This window comes from Chlorocebus sabaeus, chromosome 15 (genome assembly GCF_047675955.1).
Source record: "Chlorocebus sabaeus isolate Y175 chromosome 15, mChlSab1.0.hap1, whole genome shotgun sequence".
Taxonomy (NCBI): domain Eukaryota; kingdom Metazoa; phylum Chordata; class Mammalia; order Primates; family Cercopithecidae; genus Chlorocebus; species Chlorocebus sabaeus.
This window is the reverse complement of record NC_132918.1, coordinates 67,362,932-67,386,336: the sequence shown is the minus strand read 5'-3', so window position 1 is coordinate 67,386,336 and position 23,405 is coordinate 67,362,932.

The following is a 23,405-nucleotide window of genomic DNA, read 5'->3' as shown; positions in this document are numbered from 1 at the left end:
TAGGTCAAATACAGTCAGGTAGATGATTAGCTTAATTGTGGGGTTTTGATAACAGTTCAGAAGTTGACTGTGTTTACCAGTTTTCCTCAATTTCCTTTATGCCCTCTTTGTGTCCTTCCTACTTTTTCTATTCCTATCATTTTTTTTCATATTTTTTATTCCTTTTATATTTTGTTATATAACTTTTAAAATTTTGTATTTTTATGAACTATAGGCTTATCATAACACAAATCTATATATTCATAACTACTCGTAAGAAATAAAACATCACAAATGCAGCTGATGATCCTGGACTGTCACTTGAAAATTCTCTGACTCTCTATCAGCCAGAAGTCACTACCTCCAGATTTTTGTATTTATAAATTTCATAATTTAATATTCAACTTGTGTATGTTAAATTTTATAAATGTCATATGTGATGCATCCTTCTGTACCTTGATTTCTCATTGGATCTAATTTTTAAAAAAATATTTATAATATATAATGCTCCATAGTATAGGTATACCACAATTTATTTATTTATTATCCTATTGATGGATATGGATATTCATTATAATTTTTCCCTGTTTCAAATATTACTGGAATCATATTTTTTTCACAAAATTTTAATAGGCTGTATACCTAAAAATAGGATCACTGGATATTGCTAGGTTTGAGGATATGTTTTTAAATAAACTGGATATTACAGTGTGCTCTCTAAAGTGGTTTGACCAAGCTGGCCCATATCCAATGTATAATTCCTCCTTTCTTACCCAACACTAGACTCGTATGACTTTGTAATGTTTCTGTTTCTTTGATTCCTGTTGTTTTGTTTTTTAATTTTCTTCCTTCCATATTCTTTTGATTTATTCTGTGGTTTTAATCTGCCTTCCTGTTAGACATGTCTCTCATTAATTTTCAGATTTTCTTCTTTCATGAAAGCAGCATTTACATTTACAATTTTTCATATGCTTTGATTTAGCTAATTACCATTTGTCTTGACTTGCAGTATTTTTATAATTGTTTGAGTCTATACATTTCTCTATTTTAATCCTTGTTACTCGAAGTGTGTGTAAAAATATTCACACAGTTTTTCAGTTTTCTGTTGTGTTTTGTTTTCAGTTGTGTTTTGTTATTGCTTTCCAACTTGATTGCACTGTGGTTATAAAAACATGGCCTGTATGAAAGTGATTCTTTAAATCTATTGAACTTTGCCTTTTGTTCTAGTAAGTATTTTTCACAAAACCCTGGCCAGTAAAAGCATATTTCCTTGTCATCTCCCTTTGATGCCAAGTGTATGTTTTCCTAGTCTACCTTATTTTGAAAGTGTAGCACTTAGAAGTTCTGAATTTTATGAGGAGCTTTATTTAGTTCCAACACCCATCTAAATAAAGATGGTTTAAAAAATAAATAAATAATAAAGGGTCAACTAAATCATCATTTAAAAAATAAATTTGGATTCTACTTCTCATCAAACGCTGGAATAATAAAGTTCAGATGCATCAGAGATCCAAATATAAAGAAAGAAACTGTACAAATTCTAGAATAAAAGATGGCTCAGCTCATTTGTACATAGATATGAGAAAACATGAATAAAATTCAAAATTCAGAGGTGACAAAAGATTGATAAATTTTACTACATACAAATTATAAAAAGAAAGCTTTTGTATTAACAAAAAGAAAACTATATAAACAATATTAAAAAATTGAAAACTAGGAGAAATAATATATATATCAATAGGCAGTTCAGATAAAACATAAAAATGACTCATACAAGTGATGATTATTAACTTATAATTTTTAAAATGTAAATTAAAACTATACTGAATTATCACTTCTCACTTATCAGATGAGCAAGGATTGAAAAGACAGGCAGCACACTCTACTGACAAAACTGTGAAGAAATCTCTACTTTCATACATAGCTTATAGGTATGCAGAACCCCTCTCAGGAGAACTTTGGCAATATTTTTTCAAAATTAATAAGCATTTCCCATGAAGCCAGCAATGAATGCCATTTATAACCACATGCCCTGAGGATACACCTCCACACATACTAAATAACTTATACACAAGGTTATTCATCCAAAGTTATTAGAAATTGCAAATTTGGAAAACAAACTAAATAAATACCCGTAAGTCTGATTTGAATGGTATGGTAGACTTACATGAGACTGTTATTCAGTTGTTAAAAAGAATGTATGAGATCTTTATAAAGAGTTATGAATTGATTTCCAGGATATAATGTTGATTTTAAAAAATTAAGATTTAGTTGAACATTGCTTATTTTTGCAAAAGAAAATATAGGAGAGATGAACCGAACACTAAGGACAATGGTTATTAATAGGTATGGAAGAAAATGGAGTAGAAGAGGTATGGATGAGATTGAAACTTCTCTGAGAATACTTTTTGGTATAGATGTTTTTTTAAATGTATGAACAGTTTGCCTTTTCAAAAATATTAATAAGTGAGAGTTTTGAAAAACTAATATTGAATCTAATGCTATATCAAATTGACAACATCATCAGTTTCACACCTTCCCTAGGCCTAAGGCCTTGATGTCTATATTAAATGACTTTTTTTTTTTTCTCACAGACTCAGAAGTTCTTACCAAACCTTGAATGACTTATAAAAACACAGTTCTCTTGGTTTCTGATGTCTCTCTGTTAGTTTTGTATCAGTTTCTACTTATCACTCTTCTTTGTCCTTGTGTTCCCTTTTTCCCTTTTTGTTTTTGGTATTATTTTTATAAGCTCATTTATATATTTCAAGAGATTTTTATTATATTTTATCCAATTTTTATTGTTTTCACAAAAAAGCTTTTCAGCAAATCTAATATGCTGTATTGCCAAAAATAAAGGCATTATTTCGTAATGTCTCTTCTATTTTCTTTTCCAATTTATTCCTACTTATTCTGTCTTCTTTCTGTAATTAACTTGATACTTTATTGTCCATTTTCCATCTGTGATTCAACTTTTTATCCTTCCTATCTTTTCCTATTCTTCCTTTATTACTATGATCAAAAGGAGATAATTATTCCAAATCATTTGTATATCATCATAAAAGATTACTTCAAAATCATCTCTGGAAACAACTGTATTTTCCCATAGTTATAAATTTGAAATAGTGTCATGAACATTTCTAATTTTACAAGCTTTTTATTAGTTGAAAAACATGTAGAAACACAGACCCAGATTTTTGTACGACTAAGAAATACAAAACCGGCCGGGCGCGGTGGCTCATGCCTGTAATCCCAGCACTTTGGGAGGCCGAGGCGGGCGGATCACAAGGTCAGGAGATCGAGACCACGGTGAAACCCCGTCTCTACTAAAAAATAGAAAAAAATTAGCCGGGCGCAGTGGCGGGCGCCTGTAGTCCCAGCTACTCGGGAGGCTGAGGTAGGAGAATGGCGTGAACCCGGGAGGCGGAGCTTGCAGTGAGCCGAGATTGCGCCACAGCACTCCAGCCTGGGCGACAGAGCGAGACTCCGTCTCAAAAAAAAAAAAAAAAAGAAATACAAAACCATTTGCAATTGACTTTTTTGTAATGGATATCAACAAGGATGACAATTTGTCTTACCACAGATGCACTAAGTAGTTAAGTTCCTTTCCCTCCTCTTCTCAAAATGTAAAACTGTGCTTAGGTTTATCTAAAATGTTTTCATTTTGCCTCTGTTTTTAAAAACTTATCTAAAGATTGAAGAGTGAAATAAGCCCAGATCATCATGTGAAATTAGAACCAGGAGGTGACTGACTACCTTGGACTATATTTAAATACATAAAAGCTGCTATTCTTTCTTTTTACATTTATAGTCAAAGCTCAAAAAGACACATTCAAGAGTGAGAGAGAGAGAAAGAGGGAAAAAGAAAGCTTTCAGAACTTTAAATATCTGTGAATAGTCAGTACTTAGAGATAAAGACAGACTCAAAAAGAATGACTTTTAGTACCTATATTTTTCCTGCCCCTTTTAAATACTCTAAAGCTCATTCAAATTTCTACAAATGCCTGTTAGAACAAAGATGTGAGGATTTTCAGTCAAATAATATCACTTAGTATTTCACACTTAGGGTTCTAAAGGTTGTGTAATGGATCCTTCTTTCACTGTGTTTTATTTTCAAAGGGAAGCTTAAAGAGGACAATTCCTTAAGTGGGTATAATGAGGTGAGAGAATATAATGAGGTGCAAGTATTTTATTTTAATTCTTATTAATATATAATAATTATACATACTTATGGGATATGTGTTCTATTTTGATACATGCATAATTGTGCAATGACCAAATCGGGATATTTAGGATATCTATCACCTCTGACATTTATTTGTGTTGAAAATATTTTGAATATTTTCTTATAGGTATTTAAAAATATATAATATATTGTTGTTAACAATAGTTAAGCTGCTATGCTATTGAGCAATAGATTTCTCTTATTCTATTTTTAGTTTTTTGAGAAACTTCCACACTATTTTCCATAATGGCTATGTTAATTTATATTTCCACTAACAGTGTGTAAGAGTTCCCTTTAATCTACATCCTTGTCAGAATTTGTTATTTTTTATCTTTTTAATAATAGCCATTCTAACTAGGATAAGATGCTAGCTCATTGTGGTTTTAATTTGTATTTCTGTGGTGTATAGTGATGTTGAACATTTTTTCATGTACCTGTGGGCCATTTGTATGTCTTCTTTGCCCACTTTTTAATGGGATAATCTGCTTTTTTTTTTTCTTTTTTCTGCCGAGTGGTTTGAGTTCCTTGTATTAACCCCAAACATCTAAGGCAGGTCTCAGTCAATTTAGGAAGTTTATTTTGCCAAAGCTAAGGACACCCATCTGTGACACAGTCTTAGGAAGTCCTGATGACATGTGCCCAAAGTGGTCAGGGCACAGCTTGGTTTCGTACATTTTAGGGAGACATGAGACATCAATCAATACATGTGAGATGTACATTGGTTCAGTCCTGAAAGGCAGGACAACTTAAAACAGGGAAGGGGCTTCCAGGTAGTAGGTAGATAAGGACAAAAGGTTGCATTCTTTCGAGTTTCTGATAAGCCTTTCCAAAGGAGGCAATCAGATATGTATTTATCTCAGTGAGTAGAAGGATGACTTTGAGTTCTGCCTGTCCTTTATCCACAAGGAAATTCCTTGTGAGTGAGGTATGTAACATTTTTATCTTTGCAGCTATCATTTTTAGGAATAGAATGGGAGGCAAGTTTGCCCTAAGGAGCTCCCAACTTGTATTCTGAATATCAGCCTTTCGTCAGATGAATAATTTGCAAACATTTTCTCCCATTCCACAGGTTGTCTCTTTACTCTGTTGATTGTTTATTTTGCTGTGCAAAAGCTTTTTAGTTTAATATAATCTCATTTGTCTATTTTTGTTTTTGTTGCTTGTGCTTTTGAAGTCCTGGCCCTAATACCTTTGCCTAGACCAATGTCCTGCAGCATTTCCCCTATGTTTTTTTTTTTTTTTCCTAATTCTATAGTATTGAGTCTTATATTGAAGTATTTAAATTTGAGTTGCTTTTTGAATATGCTGAGAGATAGGGGTCTTCTGCCTATGGATATCCAGCTTTCCCAGGACTGTTTATTGAAGAGGGTATCCTATCCCCAACATGTATTCTTAGTACCTTTGTTGAAAATCAGTTGGCTATAAATATGTGGATTTATTTCTGGGTTCTCTCTTCTGTTCCATTGGTTTGTGTGTCTGTTTTTATATCAACACCATACTGTACTGTTTTAGTTACTATAGCTTTATAGTATATTTTGAAGTCAGGTAGTGTAATGCCTCCAGCTTTGTTCTTTTTACTCAGGATTGCTTTGACTGGGGTCTTTTGTGGTTCTATTTGAATTTTATAATTTTTTTTCTTTTAATTTAAATTTTTTTTTTTTTTTTTTTTTTTTTTGAGGTGGAGTCTTGCTTTGTCACCCAGGCTGGAGTGCAGTGGCGCAGTCTCGGCTCACTGTAGCCTCTGCCTCCTAGGTTCAAGCAATTCTCCCACCTCAGCCTCCTGAGTAGCTGAGATTACAGGTTCCCGCCACCATGGCTGCCTAATTTTTGTATTTTTAGTAGAGACACAGTTTCATCATTTTGGTCCAGCTGGTCTCGAACACCTGGCTTCAAGTAATCCACTCACCTTGGTCTCCAAAAGTGCTGATATTACAGGGGTGGGCTACTGCACCTGGCCAAATTTTAGGTATTTCTTTTCATTTCTGTGAAAACTGTCATTGGTATTTTGAAAAAGATTGCACTGAATCTAGAGAATACTTTTGGTACCATGGTCTTTCTTAAAAATAGTAATTCTACCAATCCATGAGCATAAGATATCTTTCCATTTGTTAATGTCCTCTTTAATTTCTTTCATGAGTGTTTTGTTGCTTTCCTTGTAGAGGTCTTTTACCTCCTGATTAAATTTATTCATAGGAATTATGCTTTTTTTGCAGCTTTTGTAAATGAAATTGTGGTCATGATATCTGTTTTGGCTAGTTCATTATTGATATATAGAAAAGCTATTGATTTCTGTATGTTGATTTTGTATCCTGCAAGTTAGCTGAATTCATTTGTCAGTTCTAAGAGATTTGGGTGGAATATTTAGGTTTTGTTTTTAATATGTAATATTATGTCATCTGCAAAGAAGGACAATTTGACTTCTTTTCCAATCTGAATGCCTTTTATTTCTTTATCTTGACTGATTGCTCTGGCTAGGACTTCTAGTACTCTGCTGAGTAAGAGTGGTAAGAGTGGGCATCCTTATTCTAGTTCTTAGAGGAAAGGCTTCCAGCTTTTCCCCATTCAGAATGATATTAGCTGTGAGTTAGTCATATATGGCCTTTTTTATGTTGAGATGTGTTTCTTATATGCCTAATTTGTTGAGACGTTTTATCATAAAGGGATGTTGAATTTCTCTGCATCTATTGAGATCATCATATGGCTTTGTTCTTCATTCTGTTAATGTAATGTATCATGTTTCTTGATTTGTGTATGTTGAACTAATCTTGCAACCCTGGGATAAATACCACTTGATCCTGGTGTGTTATCTTTTTGAAGTTTTGCTGAATTCAGTTTGCTAGTATTTTGCTGAAGATTTTTGTGTCTGTATTCATTAAGCATATTTATGTGCAGGATTTGGTTGTTGTTTTTGTTGTTGTGCCCTTGTCTGGTTTTGTTGTCAGGGTACTGCTGGCCTCATAAAATGAGTTAGAAAGAATTCCCTTCTCTTCAATTTTTGGAATAGATTGAGAAGAGTTTTTGTTAGTTCTTATTTAACAGTTTGGTAGAGTTCAGCAGTAAAACTGTTTAGTCCTAGGATTTTCTTTTTTGGAAGACTTTTTATTACCAGTTCAATCTTGCTTCTTGTTATTGGTTTGTTCAGATTTTCTATTACTTCCTGCTTCAATTGTGGTAGGTTGTGTGACTCTAGGAATTTATCTGTTTGCTCTAGGTTTTTCCAATTTGTTAGCATATACTTGTTCATGATATCCTCTAATGATTCTTTGTATTTCTCTGATATCAGTTGTAATGACTTTTTTCAATTTTGATTTTCTTGATTTGGGTCTTTTTTGGTATTGGTTAGTTGAGCTAGTAGTGCATTAATTTTGTTTATCTTTTCTGAAAATCAGCTCTTCATTTCATTAATTTTGTGTGTGTGTGTTTTTAAGTCTTTATTTTGTTTAGTTTTGCTCTAATTTGTCTTTCCATTTGTTAATGTCATCTTTAATTTCTTTCATGAGTGTTTTGTTGCTTTCCTTGTAGAGGTCTTTTATTTCCTTTTCCTAATTTTGAGTTTGGTTTGCTCTTGTTTCTCTAGTACCTTGAGTTATATTGTTACAAGATTGTTTATTTGAAATCTACTTCTTTGATACAGTCATTTATTGTGATAAACTTCCCTCTTATTGCTTTTGCTGTATGGCATAGGTTTTAGTATATTTCAATTTTTATATGTTTCAATAATTTTTTTGATTTTTAAAAATTTCTTTTTTGACACAATAGTCATTCAGGAATACATTTAATTTTCATTTATTTATACAGTTTTCAAGTGTCCTTTGTTTTCTAATGTGGTCTGAAAAAATACTTTATAGGGTTTAGATTTTTTTTTAAATTGAGACTTATTTTGTGGCCTATCATATGGTTTATCCTAAAGAATGTTTCCTGTGCTAATGAGAAGATTGTGTATTCTGCAGCTGCTGGATGAAATGTTCTGTAAATATCTGTTTGATCCATTTGGTGTAATGTGCAGTTTAAATCCAATGTTTCTTTGTTGATTTTCTGTCTACTGCTGAGAGTGGAGTATTGAATTACCCAACTAAAATTGCAACTAGACTCTCTTTCTTTCTTTTTATCCAATAATATTTGTTTTATATATCTGGCTGCTCTGGTATTGGGTACATACATATTTATAATTGTTATATCCTCTTGATGAATTGATCTCTTTATTATTATATAATGACCTTCTTTGTCTCTTTTTACTGTTTTTGACTTAAAGTTTGTTTTATCTGATACTAGTATACTCCTGCTTGTGTTTGGTTTCCATTGCATGGAATATCTTTTTCCATCTCTTCACTTTCAGTCCATATGTGTCTACCAGTGAAGTGAGTTTCTTGTAGGCAGCATATTATTGCTTTAAAAAAAAAAAAATCCTTTCAGCTAATCTGTATCTTTTAAGTAGGGAATTTAGTCTGTTTATATTCAAGACTATTATTGGTAGGTGAGGACTTATTCCTATCCTTTTGTTAATTGCTTTCTGGTTATTTTGTATATCTTTTATTCCTTTTTTTCTCTCTTATTGTTTCTCATTGCAGTTCATTGATTTTATATCACATTTGGTAACCTTTGATTCCTTAATCTTACTAATTTTTTTGCTCTACAAATGAATTTTATTTTATTTTATATTTTTATGATGGCAGATAATTTTCCTTACACTTCCTGATGTTTAAAAAAAAACTCCCTTAAATATTTCTTGTAGGACTGGTCTAATTGTAATGAATTCTCTCAGTTTTGGCTTGTCTGGGAAAGACTCATTTTTAATTTTACAAGGTTAGGTTTCCTAGGTATACTATTTTTAATTAGCAGGATTCCCCCCTCCCCCTTTCAGCACTTTGAATTTATTATCCCATTCTCTCCTGGCCTGTAAGGTTTCTGCTATTAATCTGCCATTAGTCTGTTGGAGATTCTTTTATACGTGACTTGATGCTTTTCCCTTGCTGTTTCTGGAATTCTCTCTTTGTCTTTGATTTTTTTTTTTTCCAAAGTGAAAGCAAGTTTATTAAGAAAGTAAAGGAATAAAATAATGGGTACTCCATAGACAGAGCAACCCCCCAAGGGCTGCTGGTTGCCCATTTTTATGGACATATTATTTCTTGATGATACACTAAACAACGGGTGGATTATTCATACCTCCCCTTTTTAGACCATATAGGGTAACTTCGTGACATTACCATGGTATTTGTAAACCGTCATGGCACTGAGGACAACCAGAGGTCCCTTTGACAGTTTAACTTACAATGTGCCTTAGATAAGACCCTTTTTTTTTTTCTTTTTCTTTTTTTTTTTTTTTTTTCTTTTTGAGGCAGTCTTGCTCTGTTGCCCAGGCTGGAGTGCAGTGGCGCAATCTCGGCTCACTGCAAGCTCCGCCTCCCGGGTTCACATCATTCTCCTGCCTCAGCCTCCTGAGTAGCTGGGACTACAGGCGCCCCCCACCACACCCGCCTAATTTCTTGTAATTTTAGTAGAGACGGGGTTTCACTGTGTTAGCCAGGGTGGTCTCGATCTCCTGACCTTGTGATCTGCCTGCCTCAGCCTCCTGAAGTGCTGGGATTACAGGCGTGAGCTACCGCTCCCGGCCTACATAAGACCTTTTTGGGTTGAATCTATTTGGGGATTTTTGAACTTCTTGTGTCTGGATGTGTGTATCTCTTCCAAACTTGAGAACCTGTTAGCTATTATTTTTTTTTTTTAATAGTTTCTCTTTGCCTTCACCCATCTCTTTTTCTGTGGTGCCCAGAATTAGAATATTTGGTCATTTTGTGATATCCTATATGTCACATTGTTACATAGTTTTTCTTCATCACTTTTTGTTTTTCTTTTTTTCTTTCTTTTTTTTTTTTTTTTTTTTTTTGCCTGACTGGGGTATTTTAAAAGACCTGCCTTCAAGTTTAGAAATTCTTCTGCTTAATCTAATTTAGTTTTGAAGCTATCTATTGCACTGCTATAATTCTTACTGGTATAATTCTTATTTAATATATAAGAATACTGAGTGTCAGAGATAGTAGCTAAAGTCACAAGTTCAAAAATGAGAAGTAGAACCATATTTGAAAACTAGTCTGACCATAGATTCTTCTCTGCCTTCCTTGTTGCAAGAGAATAATACAATGAAGTTAAATAATTTGATGAGAATATTAATAAAGATAAAGCCCAAAATGTTGGTGATGGCTGATCTTTTTCTCTTAATTTTGAAGAATTTTACTCACAAATAATTTAAATCAAACAAGCAATATTAAATATTGTCATCCCATACACTTAGATTGCATTCAAAATTGTCCATAACATCAGATGTCATAGGCAAAAAAAACAAAAAACAAAAAAAAAAAAAAACACAATGTTGTTTTGTCTCAAGTATCCTTTCAGATAGATGCAATAGTTAAGACATCAAACTAACTTTATAGAATATGTTTTTCAGTGAAAACCTGAGGAAATATCTTTGCTATTTGACATTATAATGCAGTGTAATACCCTTGGCTTTTTATTCATAAAAACAACAGACCCTCAGGGGAAATGCTGCAGTTCTGTGAACCTGAATGATGTGCATAGCTGTATGTCTACATGGCTAAAATCAAATTTAAAATGAGTACGTTTGGTAAAAGCAGACAGGACTTAGGAGGTGTAGTAAAGCCTTTTAAAAATGATAAACCGAGAAAACCGAGTAACCTATCTCAATTGGATGCCAGTAATTGGTAATCTCTTTATCACTATTTTTAAGAGGTATGCATCACAAAAGAAAATTTCTGTTTTAATATAATTTTCCTAATTAATCCAAGAACTCTTCAGTATGTGCGTGTGAGCATGTGTGTGTCTGTGTCTATGTGTGTGTGTATGTTACAACAAACTCCCTTGGCAGTCTATTTAAGCCCATGCACTTCTAAGGATGATGATTTTAAATAACTAAAGTATTAAAATACAAATAATTAAAAACTGATTATATTAAAATACCTTTCTCAAAATATTTTTAAAATGTGATGTCCTTGTTTATTAACCTAGGTTCAGAATATGTTCTTGTTATTAACATACTAATAACAAATCTCTTGGCTGGTCTAGTAACAACTGATACTTCAAGGTGCTGATAGGTACTAAACAATAGTTAAAGATATCTGCAACAAGAAATTCCTATGATGTTTATTGATGAGAAAGTCACAGGAATCGCCAACAGCCCTGTGGCTGATCTCTACATTTATAATTGAAAGATATGCTGAATTTCTTATAGCGACACTAAAAGTAAAGATGGGATTTTGATGCAGGTGTACCCCAAAATTAGGGCTCAGCTCAGGAGGGTTCTTGGCTTTGGTCAGGAAAGAATTCAAGAGCAAGCCAACAGTAAAAGAAACCAAGTGTATTAGAGCATCAGTGCATAGTAAAGTGGCTGCTCCATAGACAGGGCAGGGTTAGCCCATAGGCAGAGTAGCACTTATGGATTGCTGCCTGGTTACATTTATACCTACCCATAATTATATGCTAAATAAGGAGTAGGCTATTCACTAACTTTCTGGGAAAGGAGTAGGAAGTTCCTGGAACCATATAAGGTAACTTCTAGGCACTGTCATGGCATTTGTATATTGGCATGGCACTGGTGGGAGTGCCTTATAGAATGCAAATATATTATTAATATAATTCATAGTTCTGGCTGGTTTTGGCTGGCTGGTTTCTTTGCTACATCCTGTTTTGATCAGCAGGGTTATCAAAACAAGTCTTACTGATCTTCTCTCTCAATTTCTCCCCTAATTTCTCTTTGTCTGTCTCACACACACACATGCATGCCAAATAGCAACATCAACAAAAAACCCCACCAGATTCTACCAGAGACTTTCAGTTAAGAATTCCTATATTAACACATTCCTACTTTATAATATTATCTGCTATTTCCTTGAAAAAGTCAAACAAGTTAAATGGTCCTCCTGGTATCTAAAGTTAACAAAATCTGATCACTTGAAAGAGAGAAACGTGAAAGAGAAATAAACTATGATATGCAAATGCATGAAACACTTACATTCTCTCTTTTCCTCCATTTCTCTCTACTTCCTCTCCATATTATACTGTTTTTTTCCCCCTGTAGATAGTTACATTAAAGAAAGTAGATTTAAAATTCACAGTTTTTTTTATTATTATACTTTAGGTTCTAGGGTACATGTGCACAACGTGCAGGTTTGTTACATATGTATACATGTGCCATGTTGGTGTGCTGCACCCATTAACTTGTCGTTTACATTAGGTACATCTCCTAATGCTATCCCTCCCCGCTCCCCATGCCCCAAAACAGGCCCCGGTGTGTGATATTCCCCACCCTGTGTCCAAGTGTTCTCATTGTTCAATTCCCACCTATGAGTGAGAACATGCGGTGTTTGGTTTTCTGTCCTTGCAATAGTTTGCTCAGAATGATGGTTTCCAGCTTCATCCATGTCCCTACAAAGGATGTGAACTCATCCTTTTTTATGGCTACATAGTATTCTATGGTGTATATGTGCCACATTTTCTTAATCCAGTCTATCATTGATGGACATTTGGGTTGGTTCCAAGTCTTTGCTATTGAAAAAACCACAGTTTTTTTAAAAACTGTTCCTTTGATAGTCTCATTAAGAAATAAAGTTTAAATAACATTGGTTTAATCTCTCAAAAAATTATAATAGATTTGGTTTATATTTATATTTGTGGTTTGGAAACAAACTCGATTGCTGTCAGTTGACAAGGATGCCAGAATAAGGTATTACTTAATTACTTGGACAGAGAAGCAATGAATTAATCGCTTCTTTTTTTCCAGTAGAAATATGAATGAATGTGCTAATCCTCCTTACCCTTTGATGGAATAGACATCTTCATAACTAAGGTTAAGATCGTATTGTAAAGTTTTAGGGGGGGTTCCTATTCTTGGCAAAGAAAATGACACTTTTCAGTATAAAATACTTTTGAATGAGATTTAAAAATTTTATGTAAGTTGAAGTTGGAACAACTACAACTATGCTAACATAAGCTGAAATGTCTGTGAGAAATAAATGTGTGACAGTGAGTGCTCACTCATTAAGCTAATAGAATAATAGATTATTCTATCAAAATATGAGTTTCAGGAGAGGTGACTAGATGGCACTCAGCATTTTTTTCTTCCACAAAGAAGGACCAAAACAGTAAGTAGATAACCACACTTTGAATAGAGCATCTGAGAGAGAACACTGAAATTTAGCCGAGAAGTGACAGGGAGACTCTGAGGCATGGAAAAAGAGGGAAATAAAGCAGCCATCCCAGTCAGGGTCACTTGGAGCCGGGAGAAACTCCATTGCAGGGAAAAGGTAAATGAAATATACCCAGCAGTCCACATTCCCACCACCGACTCCTGCAATCCCAGCCATGGAAGAGTCCCTTGATGCTTGTGGACCCTGAGACTAGTATAGGAAGCTGCTGGGAGTCCACATGATGGCATTATTCCAGAGAGGTAGTTTGCGCTGGGTCCCACACACATGCTGAGTCCCAAGCAGCTGTAGCACAGCTCCATTTTGAGAGCCCAGCCTACCAGATTATATCCTACTCTGGGGCACAACAGCCCCTGCGCTTGCACCTCCCTGAGCTTTGCTTACATTCCCCTGTGTCCACCAGAAGGGTTGCAGCATCACGATGTCAGCTAGACCCAGTGGTGCAGCCAGGTCCCCAGCACTCTAGCCCACACAGTATCCTATACCCCAAGGTATAGGCAATGCAGCACACTGGGAAAGCTGCCCCTAGGACAAAGAGAGCTAAAGTGTATCCCCACTAGAGCTTCTCCTTGCCTGGGGCTGCTGACACTGAGAGCAAACTCTCCCTACCAACTAGCAGCAGGGGCTCTTTGCACTGAATGTGCCTTCTGGCAATCTGGAGAATGGTCTGCTTGGGCACCATTCGGGGGGCTGAGGACAAGCCACTCCTGCCTACCGCTGTAACCACCACTGCTTGAGCATGTCATCTGGGGGAATGGGAATGAACTTGCCTCACCTACCAGAGCTGGCACTCACATGTATCATTAGAGGACCTGAAGAAAGACCTGCCCACCCACCATTGCCACCAGCACTCATGCACATCATCTAGGGACCTGGGGATTGACCCACCTCACTTACTGCCACCTACACCTGTGCACACCTTCAGGGGGCCTGGAGATCGGTCTGCTCAGCCTGCCAGTGTCCAAGCATTCATCTGATATCCTGGGGATAAACTAGCCTAACTCACTGTAGCCTGTGCCCATGTTCACACTCAGGGGTCCTTAGGACAGCCCTGCCCCACCAGTTGCTCCCTTACCAGTGCCTGTGTGCATTGATGGGGACCTGGGAATTGACCCACATGGCCTGTTGCCACTGGAACTTATGCAGGCCTTCTGGGCCAGCCTGACACACCTATACCATTGGCCCCTACCACAGATGCTACCTAGAGGCCTGAGGTCTGCCCTGGCCAACCCACTGCTGGCACCTCTGTGTTGTTGCCTAGAGGCCTGAAAGTTGGCTTATTGATGATACTGACATAAATGATGTTATGCACACTGCCCAGGGGTCTGAAGACCTATCCACTTATTTGGCCCATTGCTGTCACTGCTGGCACCACAAAAGTTGCCTCGAGGCAAGAGGATTGGCCTACCTGGATACACTAACATCACTGCACATGTATGCCATCTGAGGGCTCAAGTGTTTACACACCCAACCCACTGCTGTTGCCACTAGTGCCCAATGACCAGCTGATCTAAAGTACTTACACATAGTCAAGCCTCACCACAGCCTCCACTAACAACTACAGCCTAAGGAATGGAGGAAATCATAGACACTATTGATGCATATTACAGCTGAAGAAATCATACTGAGACTACACTACCATGCTCATCCAAAATCAAAGCCAAAGCAGCCTACATAATCAGCACTAAGGATACATCTATAGTAAGAAGTCTTTCCCTATAAAAGCCAGTCCAGAAAATTGGGAGAAGTGACTTACATCAGATATGCAGATATCAATGTAAGCATACAAGAAACATGAAAAAGCAAGCTAACATAACATCTCTGAAGGAACACAGTAATTCTCAAGCAACAGATTCCAATGAAAGAGAAACCTATGAAATGCCTAAAAATAACGTAAAATGGTGATCATAAAAAAGCTCAGTGAGACACAATAGGATACAGATAAACAACACAAATAATTCAGAAAAACAATTCATGATCTGAATGAGAAATTTAACAAAGATAGATATGATTTTTAAAACCCATAAATTCTGGAACTAAAGAATTCAATGAATAAAATTAAAAAGTACAATAGATAAGGTTTCCAGGATTAACACTTTAGCATAATCTCAATTTACCACTTTCCCTGTATCATATGTCCAATATGCTGATGAATCCTGTTTAAGTAAACACAGTACGTGAATCTATATGTATTTAATAACCCAACTAACATCAAATCCTGCCGGATGTCCAGGAACAAACCTGTAGTCAAAGTTTGGTTTGTTTAGCTTGCTGCAGCAAGGAAAACCATATCCCTGTAAGAGAATTTAGAAGGATCAAGCGAGTTGATGGGTGCAGCACGCCAACATGGCACAAGTATACATATGTAACAAACTTGCACGTTATGCACATGTACCCTAGAACTTAAAGTATAATAATATTAAAAAAAAAAAAAAAAAGGATCTCAGTAAGAAAGTTTGTGAAGGGATTTTGTGTAGGTTTGGGCTTATGCTGAATGATTCTTAGAAGGGTCTTGGAAAGGAGAAGCCAACTCCAGATTAGGTACTGGTGAGGCAGAGCAGCTTAGCAGTTGGGCACCTTAATACCGAGTAACTTCACTGAGGAGACATGATGAATGCTTGGTTTGGCATTGGCAAAAAGCAGAAATTATATAAAAAGGAGGTGTTGTTACTCATTTCTCAGCTATGATATAACCATGGCAGAAACACTGAATCATTTTGTATGAGTAAGGACCCCGTATATGATCTTTACAGTGTCCCATGGGAAGCATTTTTTTTCTCTGCTTCAAATGATCTGCAGGAATGTTTTTGTGTTAGTAGGAAGGAACATTGCATTGTGATTACCAGCAAAGCTTAATTTTCATTTTCTCATGATACCGCTCTTTTAGAACAAAGTTATTCCACTAGATGTTTTTATTCATTTTTTAAAAGTGTTCCAGAGTACCTAGTCAACTACATTATTAATGATGAATTAATGCATAGTTTAATCAAACAGTGAAAAGTTGATTAAAATCCAGGGTCAGTATGTTTTTGTGGGAAGTGATAGTTTTATGTGCTTATGAGACTTTTCACCATTTTGGTTGGATCCTATGGATCCAACAAATCATAAGATTATTTGTTTTCCAGTAGCTTATTATTTAAGAGAGAAGAGAGAATCAATAATTTTACCACAATGAAGTAAATTATCACAAAATGACATGTGCAGAGATCAGAGAAGGTAAGAAACTTTTTTTAAGCAACTCAAAGAAACTTTCCGAATAGTGTTACAATTAAACTTGGGCTTGGAGTTTTGTAACATTCTGTTAAGGGAAACCCAAAATTTGCATGCAAGGAGGAGGCTGACAGACAGAGACAGAGACAGATACGAATGTCAAAGTATTATTCACATGCTTTGTTTTCAATAGGTGATATTTTTTCCCTACGTACCACAGTGGAAATAAAAATACAAATTAAATCTACAGGAGACTTTTGTATCTGGCATGTTGATAAGAAAACTTTTAGAACAGATTCAGGATTGGCAAGGATGCAGCTAAATGAGCAAGCTCAAACATTTCTGAAAGGAGAGAAAATTGCTATACTATTCCTGTGGGTGATTTGGCAATTTGTGCTAAGGGTTTAGAAATGTTCAAATCCGTTAGCCTGGTGACTTCACTGCTTGGAATTTATACTAAGAAACTCATCAGCTATGCATACTAAGATTTACACATGAAGATTTTTATTGCAAATAATTCAAACTATCTAAGGGACTAGAAACAACATAAATATTTAACAAGACAGAAGAGAGTAAATCAATTATGAAACAACCATAGACTAGAACACTTTAAAACTATTAAAAACATGTTTGTGAAGAAAACGTAATGACTTGGGAACATGCTCATCATATTACATGGATAGCAATATCGTCTAATAATGCGAACTTTAGCTTCAGAGAGACTTTTCTTGTCACATCTTCATCACAAACTATTAATACAGCCTGGGAAAGTGATTTTAAACTATTTCTTCCCTTCCTATGGAAAATGGGTTGATTGGGTTAACATTTAAAGAGTTTAGAGCTTAATAACTTGCACCATGGGAAGAGTTGAATACATGATAGCTGTGATGGATGATGATAATATAATTCGAAACTGCTGTTTTACTTCTAACTCACAGAAACGGTTATTCTACCTCTTCCAGCTGCTGTTATCTATTATTTGTATGTCTTCTTTCTTGTCTAACATAGATAATAGCCAGAGTGTGTTTGTATGCTTTGCCTGCAAAACAAATAGTGAAGGCTTTCAGATACCCACAGCTACTGGATACCTTCTAGGAGCTTTTCCGACCTTTGACTTCTACTGGATATCTATCTTATGTGAAATTAGATATTATGTTGTCTGTTTGGCAATATTTATGGTATTGCTTGGTTAGAGTGGAGGTAAAAGTGATAGCTAATAACAATATAATGTACTGATTGCTGGGCATTATACATTTACACATAGGTTGACTCATTTAATTCTCACAGCAACTACAAAAGGCAGGACTGTTATTCTCATTCCACAGATGAGCATGCTAAAGAGAATAGTTTGCTAGCCTAAATGCACATAGATAGTTAGTAAATAAGCCAAGATTTAAGCCCAGGTGGTCTGCCCTGGAGTACATAATTGATCAAAATATTGTCTTTTAAAAAGACTGGAGTGTAAAATCCATGTGGGCATGCACTGTAAGTCACTCATATTCCACTTCTTACCACTGTGACTGGTAAAAGTGACAACCTCAATAAATCTTGCCCAAAGCATGACTGACTGACCCAACAGTGAAGAGGATGGACATTTCATGTTCCAAATGCAATCTGGAGCATGAAGCAATCCTGATAATCATTCTGCAGCTGCCCTTTACCTCCTAGGCTCTTAGGACAAGTATTTACTGTTGAGGAGGTGCCATAATACAGTTCTTTGTCTTATTAGCTGTCGTGTTAGAGCATTCTTATTTGTGGTGGATACGTTTTGCCCACCATTTGACCAATGATTTCCAAATAATGGAAATAATACAAAATAGTAAGATGACTTCCAAATTGGTTCTTCTTATTTTAGCTGCATAATTACCACAGTTGTATCAAACACACGCATACATACCCAAATGTTTGCTAACAAAACAAATGTGTGTGTTTTTTTCCAGTTTATACTTAGAAAATTCACGGCTTTGTGGTGGCATGTGGCTATAGATCTGAAAGCTGAGAGCATGATTTTGGCTCTTGTTTTCTGTTTGCTTGACTGAATAGTTTATTATAACTACAATTTTAATTTTAAAATTCCAGAAACATGAAACGATCTTTGCCAGAAGTACAACTGCCTTCCATCTAAAATGCCAGCATTTCAGTGTGTCTTGCAACATTTTAATTAGTTTGCTTATGGAACCAAACACATGCATAAAACACTGACAGCAAAGGAAAGTCTCCCTCACCATAATTAGTTTTTGCAAAAGATCACTTCCATTTTCATAATTATTCAAATGTTTTTGTACCGGGAATTTTACATTTTAAATGGATAATTATACTTCCATAAAAAAATCACTGCAAATTGGAAGCTTTAATACACCATTCTAATTGTTGGTACAGTTCACTGTTGGTGTTGCCATTAGATCACACATTTGTTGTTTAGAAAGATAGATTTGCTGTATCAACCCGTTAAATGTGAGTTATTGCCAGAAGATTTGTTGTCCTTTCATGTAGCATTCTGTTTTCAAAGGAAATCCAAGCTATACAGTTTTCAATAGTTAAAGAAGTTCAGAATTTTCCCATGTGAGTTAGCAATAAATGTTTCAGCTCATACCATTTTTCTGTAGATGTAGAAATAGCCTGAGCTCTCTACAAAGAAGGTAAGGGAAAGACTCAAGATTTCTATAACTAAATTAGAGTCAATTGATAATTTTATATATTACTGCTAGTATCACTGTGCCAGATAGATTTATTATTTAGAGAAAGTTATGATTTAGAGCATATACATTATATATTAAGTACAAATATAATTACTGACAATTATAGATTTATATAACATAATAGAAATACATATTAACTCTTAAAAGTAATTTTAAGCGATAGAAATGAGCAGGAGTGGAAACAGTGATCTTCTCTGACCTTATCACCCTGATAAAGGCACAGGCAATATCATGAGCTCTTGCTAGGAAGTTACGTAAGTTCATACCCTGGTAAGATAGAAAATGTAGCATGATTTCTAACTTTGGATTTGTGAAGAGTTCCTTTTTGCTCCCAAATAACTACTGATGTTGACCAAGGCTTTGCTAGATGTAATCATGAGAAGAAGAAAGCATTACATTTATGCCAGTGCCAATAAACCCCTAAGATGACAGTGCAATTGCACTGGCAAATCAGGAATTTTAGCTTGGAGATTCTTCTTTTCAAAGAAAATAAGCATCCTATAACCATTGCTCAGACCTGACATATCCTCACAGATATTTTTTAAAAAGATAATTTGACAAAGGCCCTGTGAAACAATAACAGAATCTGAATTTGGAGTCAGGGTAAAATGTTCCTTTTAAAAATTATTTCCCATTTAATATTTGTCTTTAAAGCTAAAATAAAACAGATAGGTGGAATTGTTGTGTTTGGGTGCTGGAAATGTTACACATAAAGCTTTGTGTTAAATCAGGCACACATGTGAAAGCTCAAGGGAGCCTAGAAACAGAAATAAATTCTCACTCAATAGCTTGGCATATATCATCAACAGACATGTGAAAGTGGCACAGGTTGTGCCAAAAAAGATAGTAAGTTATCAGGAAGATAATTTTGTGTAACCTGGGTCAGTTGAAGCATTTTAATGCACTTAAATGAGGAGAACATTTGAAGGTAATTACATACTTACAGACTGGATGGTTTGGCTGTCCTTTTTTTATTGTGGAAAGAAAACATGATGTCATAAGAACATGCATCCAGTGTTTCCAAGGATAAGAATAAAATAGCTTTTTGTGTTTAGTATTGTGTAGGACATTTAAAGCCTATTTCATCATTTATTCAGATATTTGTTCCAAGTCCAAAACCGACATACCTTTTGAGAGAATGATAATCATTTGCTAATAATTATCTTTTACATGTCTAAACCAAGCCACAACCCACAAATAATTAGTTTCCAACTGTTGCATCAGAACATTGTATCAGAAAATCATAACTGTATTCCTGTGTAATTTGGAGAATGGCAAATTTGGAAAATAATAAGCATATTCCAGAAATGCATCCCAGAAGACCAAAGTCCAGTTCAAACTAGTTTATTATAACTACAAGTTTAAAAAATTTTAGTTGTAAGAAACAAGTTGGTTGAGCTTTGTTATGTAAGGTTGAACCACGACCATTCCTACAGAAACAATTCTAAAAACTTGAGGAGGAGGGACTCCTCCCCAATTCATTCTATGAGGCCAACATCATCTTGATACCCAAACCTGACAAAGACACAACGAAAAAAGAAAACTTCAGCCCAATGTCCTTGATGAACATTAATGTAAAAATCCTCAGCAAAATACTTGCAAACCAAATTCAGCAGCACATCAAAAAGCTAATCCGCTATGATCAAGTAGGCTTCATCCCCGGAAGGCAAGTTGGTTCAACATACACAAATCAATAAATGTGATCTATCACAAAAATGGAACTAAAGACAAAAAACCACATGATTATCTCAATAGATGCAAAAAAAGGCTTTTGATAAAATTTGACACCCCTTCATGTTAAAAAAACTAATTAATCTAGGTGTAGAAGAAACCTCAAAATAATAAGAGCCATCTATGACAAACCCACAGTCAACATTATACTGAATAGGCAAAAGCTAGCAGCATTCCCCTTGAATACCAGCTCAAGACAAGTATGCTCTCTCTCACCACATTTTTTCAACACAGTATTGGAAGTCCTAACCAAAGCAAACAGGAAAGAGAAAGGAATAAAGGCTTCCGAATAGGAAGAGAGGAAGTCAAACTATTTCTGTTTGCAGACAACATGATTCCATACCTAGAAAACCTCATAGTCTCAGCCCAAAAGCTCCTCCCACTGATAAACAACTTTAGTAAAGTTGCAGGATACAAAGTCAATGTACGAAACTCACTTAGCATTCCTAGACACCAACAACAGGCAAACCAAGAGCCAAATCAGAAAGAAAGGCAATTCTACTTACAATTGCCATAAAAAGAATAAAATACCTAGAAATACAGCTCTACAATGAGAATTACAAAACATTGCTCAAAGAAGTAAGAGAAGACACAAACAAATGGAAGAAAAATCCCATGCTCATGAATAGGAAGAATCAGTATAATTAAAATGGCTATACTGCCTAAAGCAATTTACAAATTCAACGCTATTCTTATCAAACTACTGGTGATGTTCTTCACAGAATTTTTAAAAAACAAAAACTATTTTAAAATTCAGACGGAACCAAAAAAGGGCCCAAATAACCAAGGCAATCCTAAGCACAAAGAACAAAGCTGTAGGCATCATGTTACCTGACTTCAAACTATACTACAAGGCTACAGTAACCAAAACAGCATGGTACTAGTACAAAAACAGGCACATAAACCAATGGAAAACGATAGAAAGCCCAGAAATAAGGCCACATATCTGTGAACATCTGATCATCAACAAAGCTGACAAAAATGAGCAATGGTGAAAATACTTCTTATTCAATAAATGGTGCTGGGAAAACTAGCTATCCATAAGCAGATGATTGAAGCTGAACTCCTTCCATACACCATACACAAAAATCAGCTCAAGAGGAATTGAAGACTTAAATGTAAAATTCAAAACTGTAAAAACCCTAGAAGACAACCTAGGCAATACCACCCTGGACATAGGAATGGGCAAAGATTTTATGACAAAGACACCAAAAGCAATTGCAACAAAAGCGGAAGTTGAAAAGTGGGATCTAATTGTTAAGAGCGTCTGCACAGCAAAAGAAACTATCAACAGGATAGACAACCTACAGAATGAGAGGACATTTTTGCAAACTATGCATCTGACAAAGGTCTAACAACCAGCATCTATGAGGAACTTTAAAATTTGCAAGAAAAAAACAGCCTCATTTAAAAGTGGTCAGACATGAACAGACACTTCTTAAAAGAAGACACGCATGCAGCCATCCAACAAGCATATTGAAAAAAATTTCAGTATCACTGATCATTAGAGAAATGCAAATCAAAACCACAATGAGTTACCATCTTATACCAGTCAGAATGGCTATTATTAAAAAGTCAAAAAGTAACAGATGCTGGTGAGTTTGCAGAAAAATGGGAACACTTATAGCCTGTTGGTGGGAGTGTAAATTACTTCAACCATGTGGAAAGCAGTATAGTGATTCCTCTAAGAGCTAAAAGTACAACTATCATTCAACCCAGCAGTCCCATTAGTACATTATACCCAGAGGAATAGAAATTATTCTCTCATAAAGACACGTGCACATGAATGTTCAGTACAGCACTATTCACAATAGCAAAGACATGGAATCAAACTAAATGCCTATTAAAGACAGATTGGATAAAGAAAATGTGGTACATGTATACCATGGAATGTTATGTAACCATAAAAAAAAAAAGAATTAGATCATCTCTTTTGCAGGAACATAGATGGAACTGGAGGCTATTAGCCTTAGCAGACTAATTGAAGAACAGAAAACCAAATATTACATGTTCTCACTTATAAGTGGGAGCCAAATTAGAAGAACTTATGAACACAAAAAAGGAAACAACAGACACTGGGGTCTAGTTGAGGGGGGAAGAAAGAGGAAGGAGAGGAACAGAAAAGATAACTATTGGATACTGGGATTAATATACAGATGATGAAATAGTATATATAACAAACCCCTGGGACATGTGTTTATGTAACAAAATTTTCATATGGACCTCCAAACCTAAAATAAAAGTTAAAAAGGAAGGTTGAACCATATGGCTGATATGTGATCTACAAAATGAGCAATTTCATGTGGTTCATTCCAAGAGTAGTTGTGTTTTATAAGTTCATAT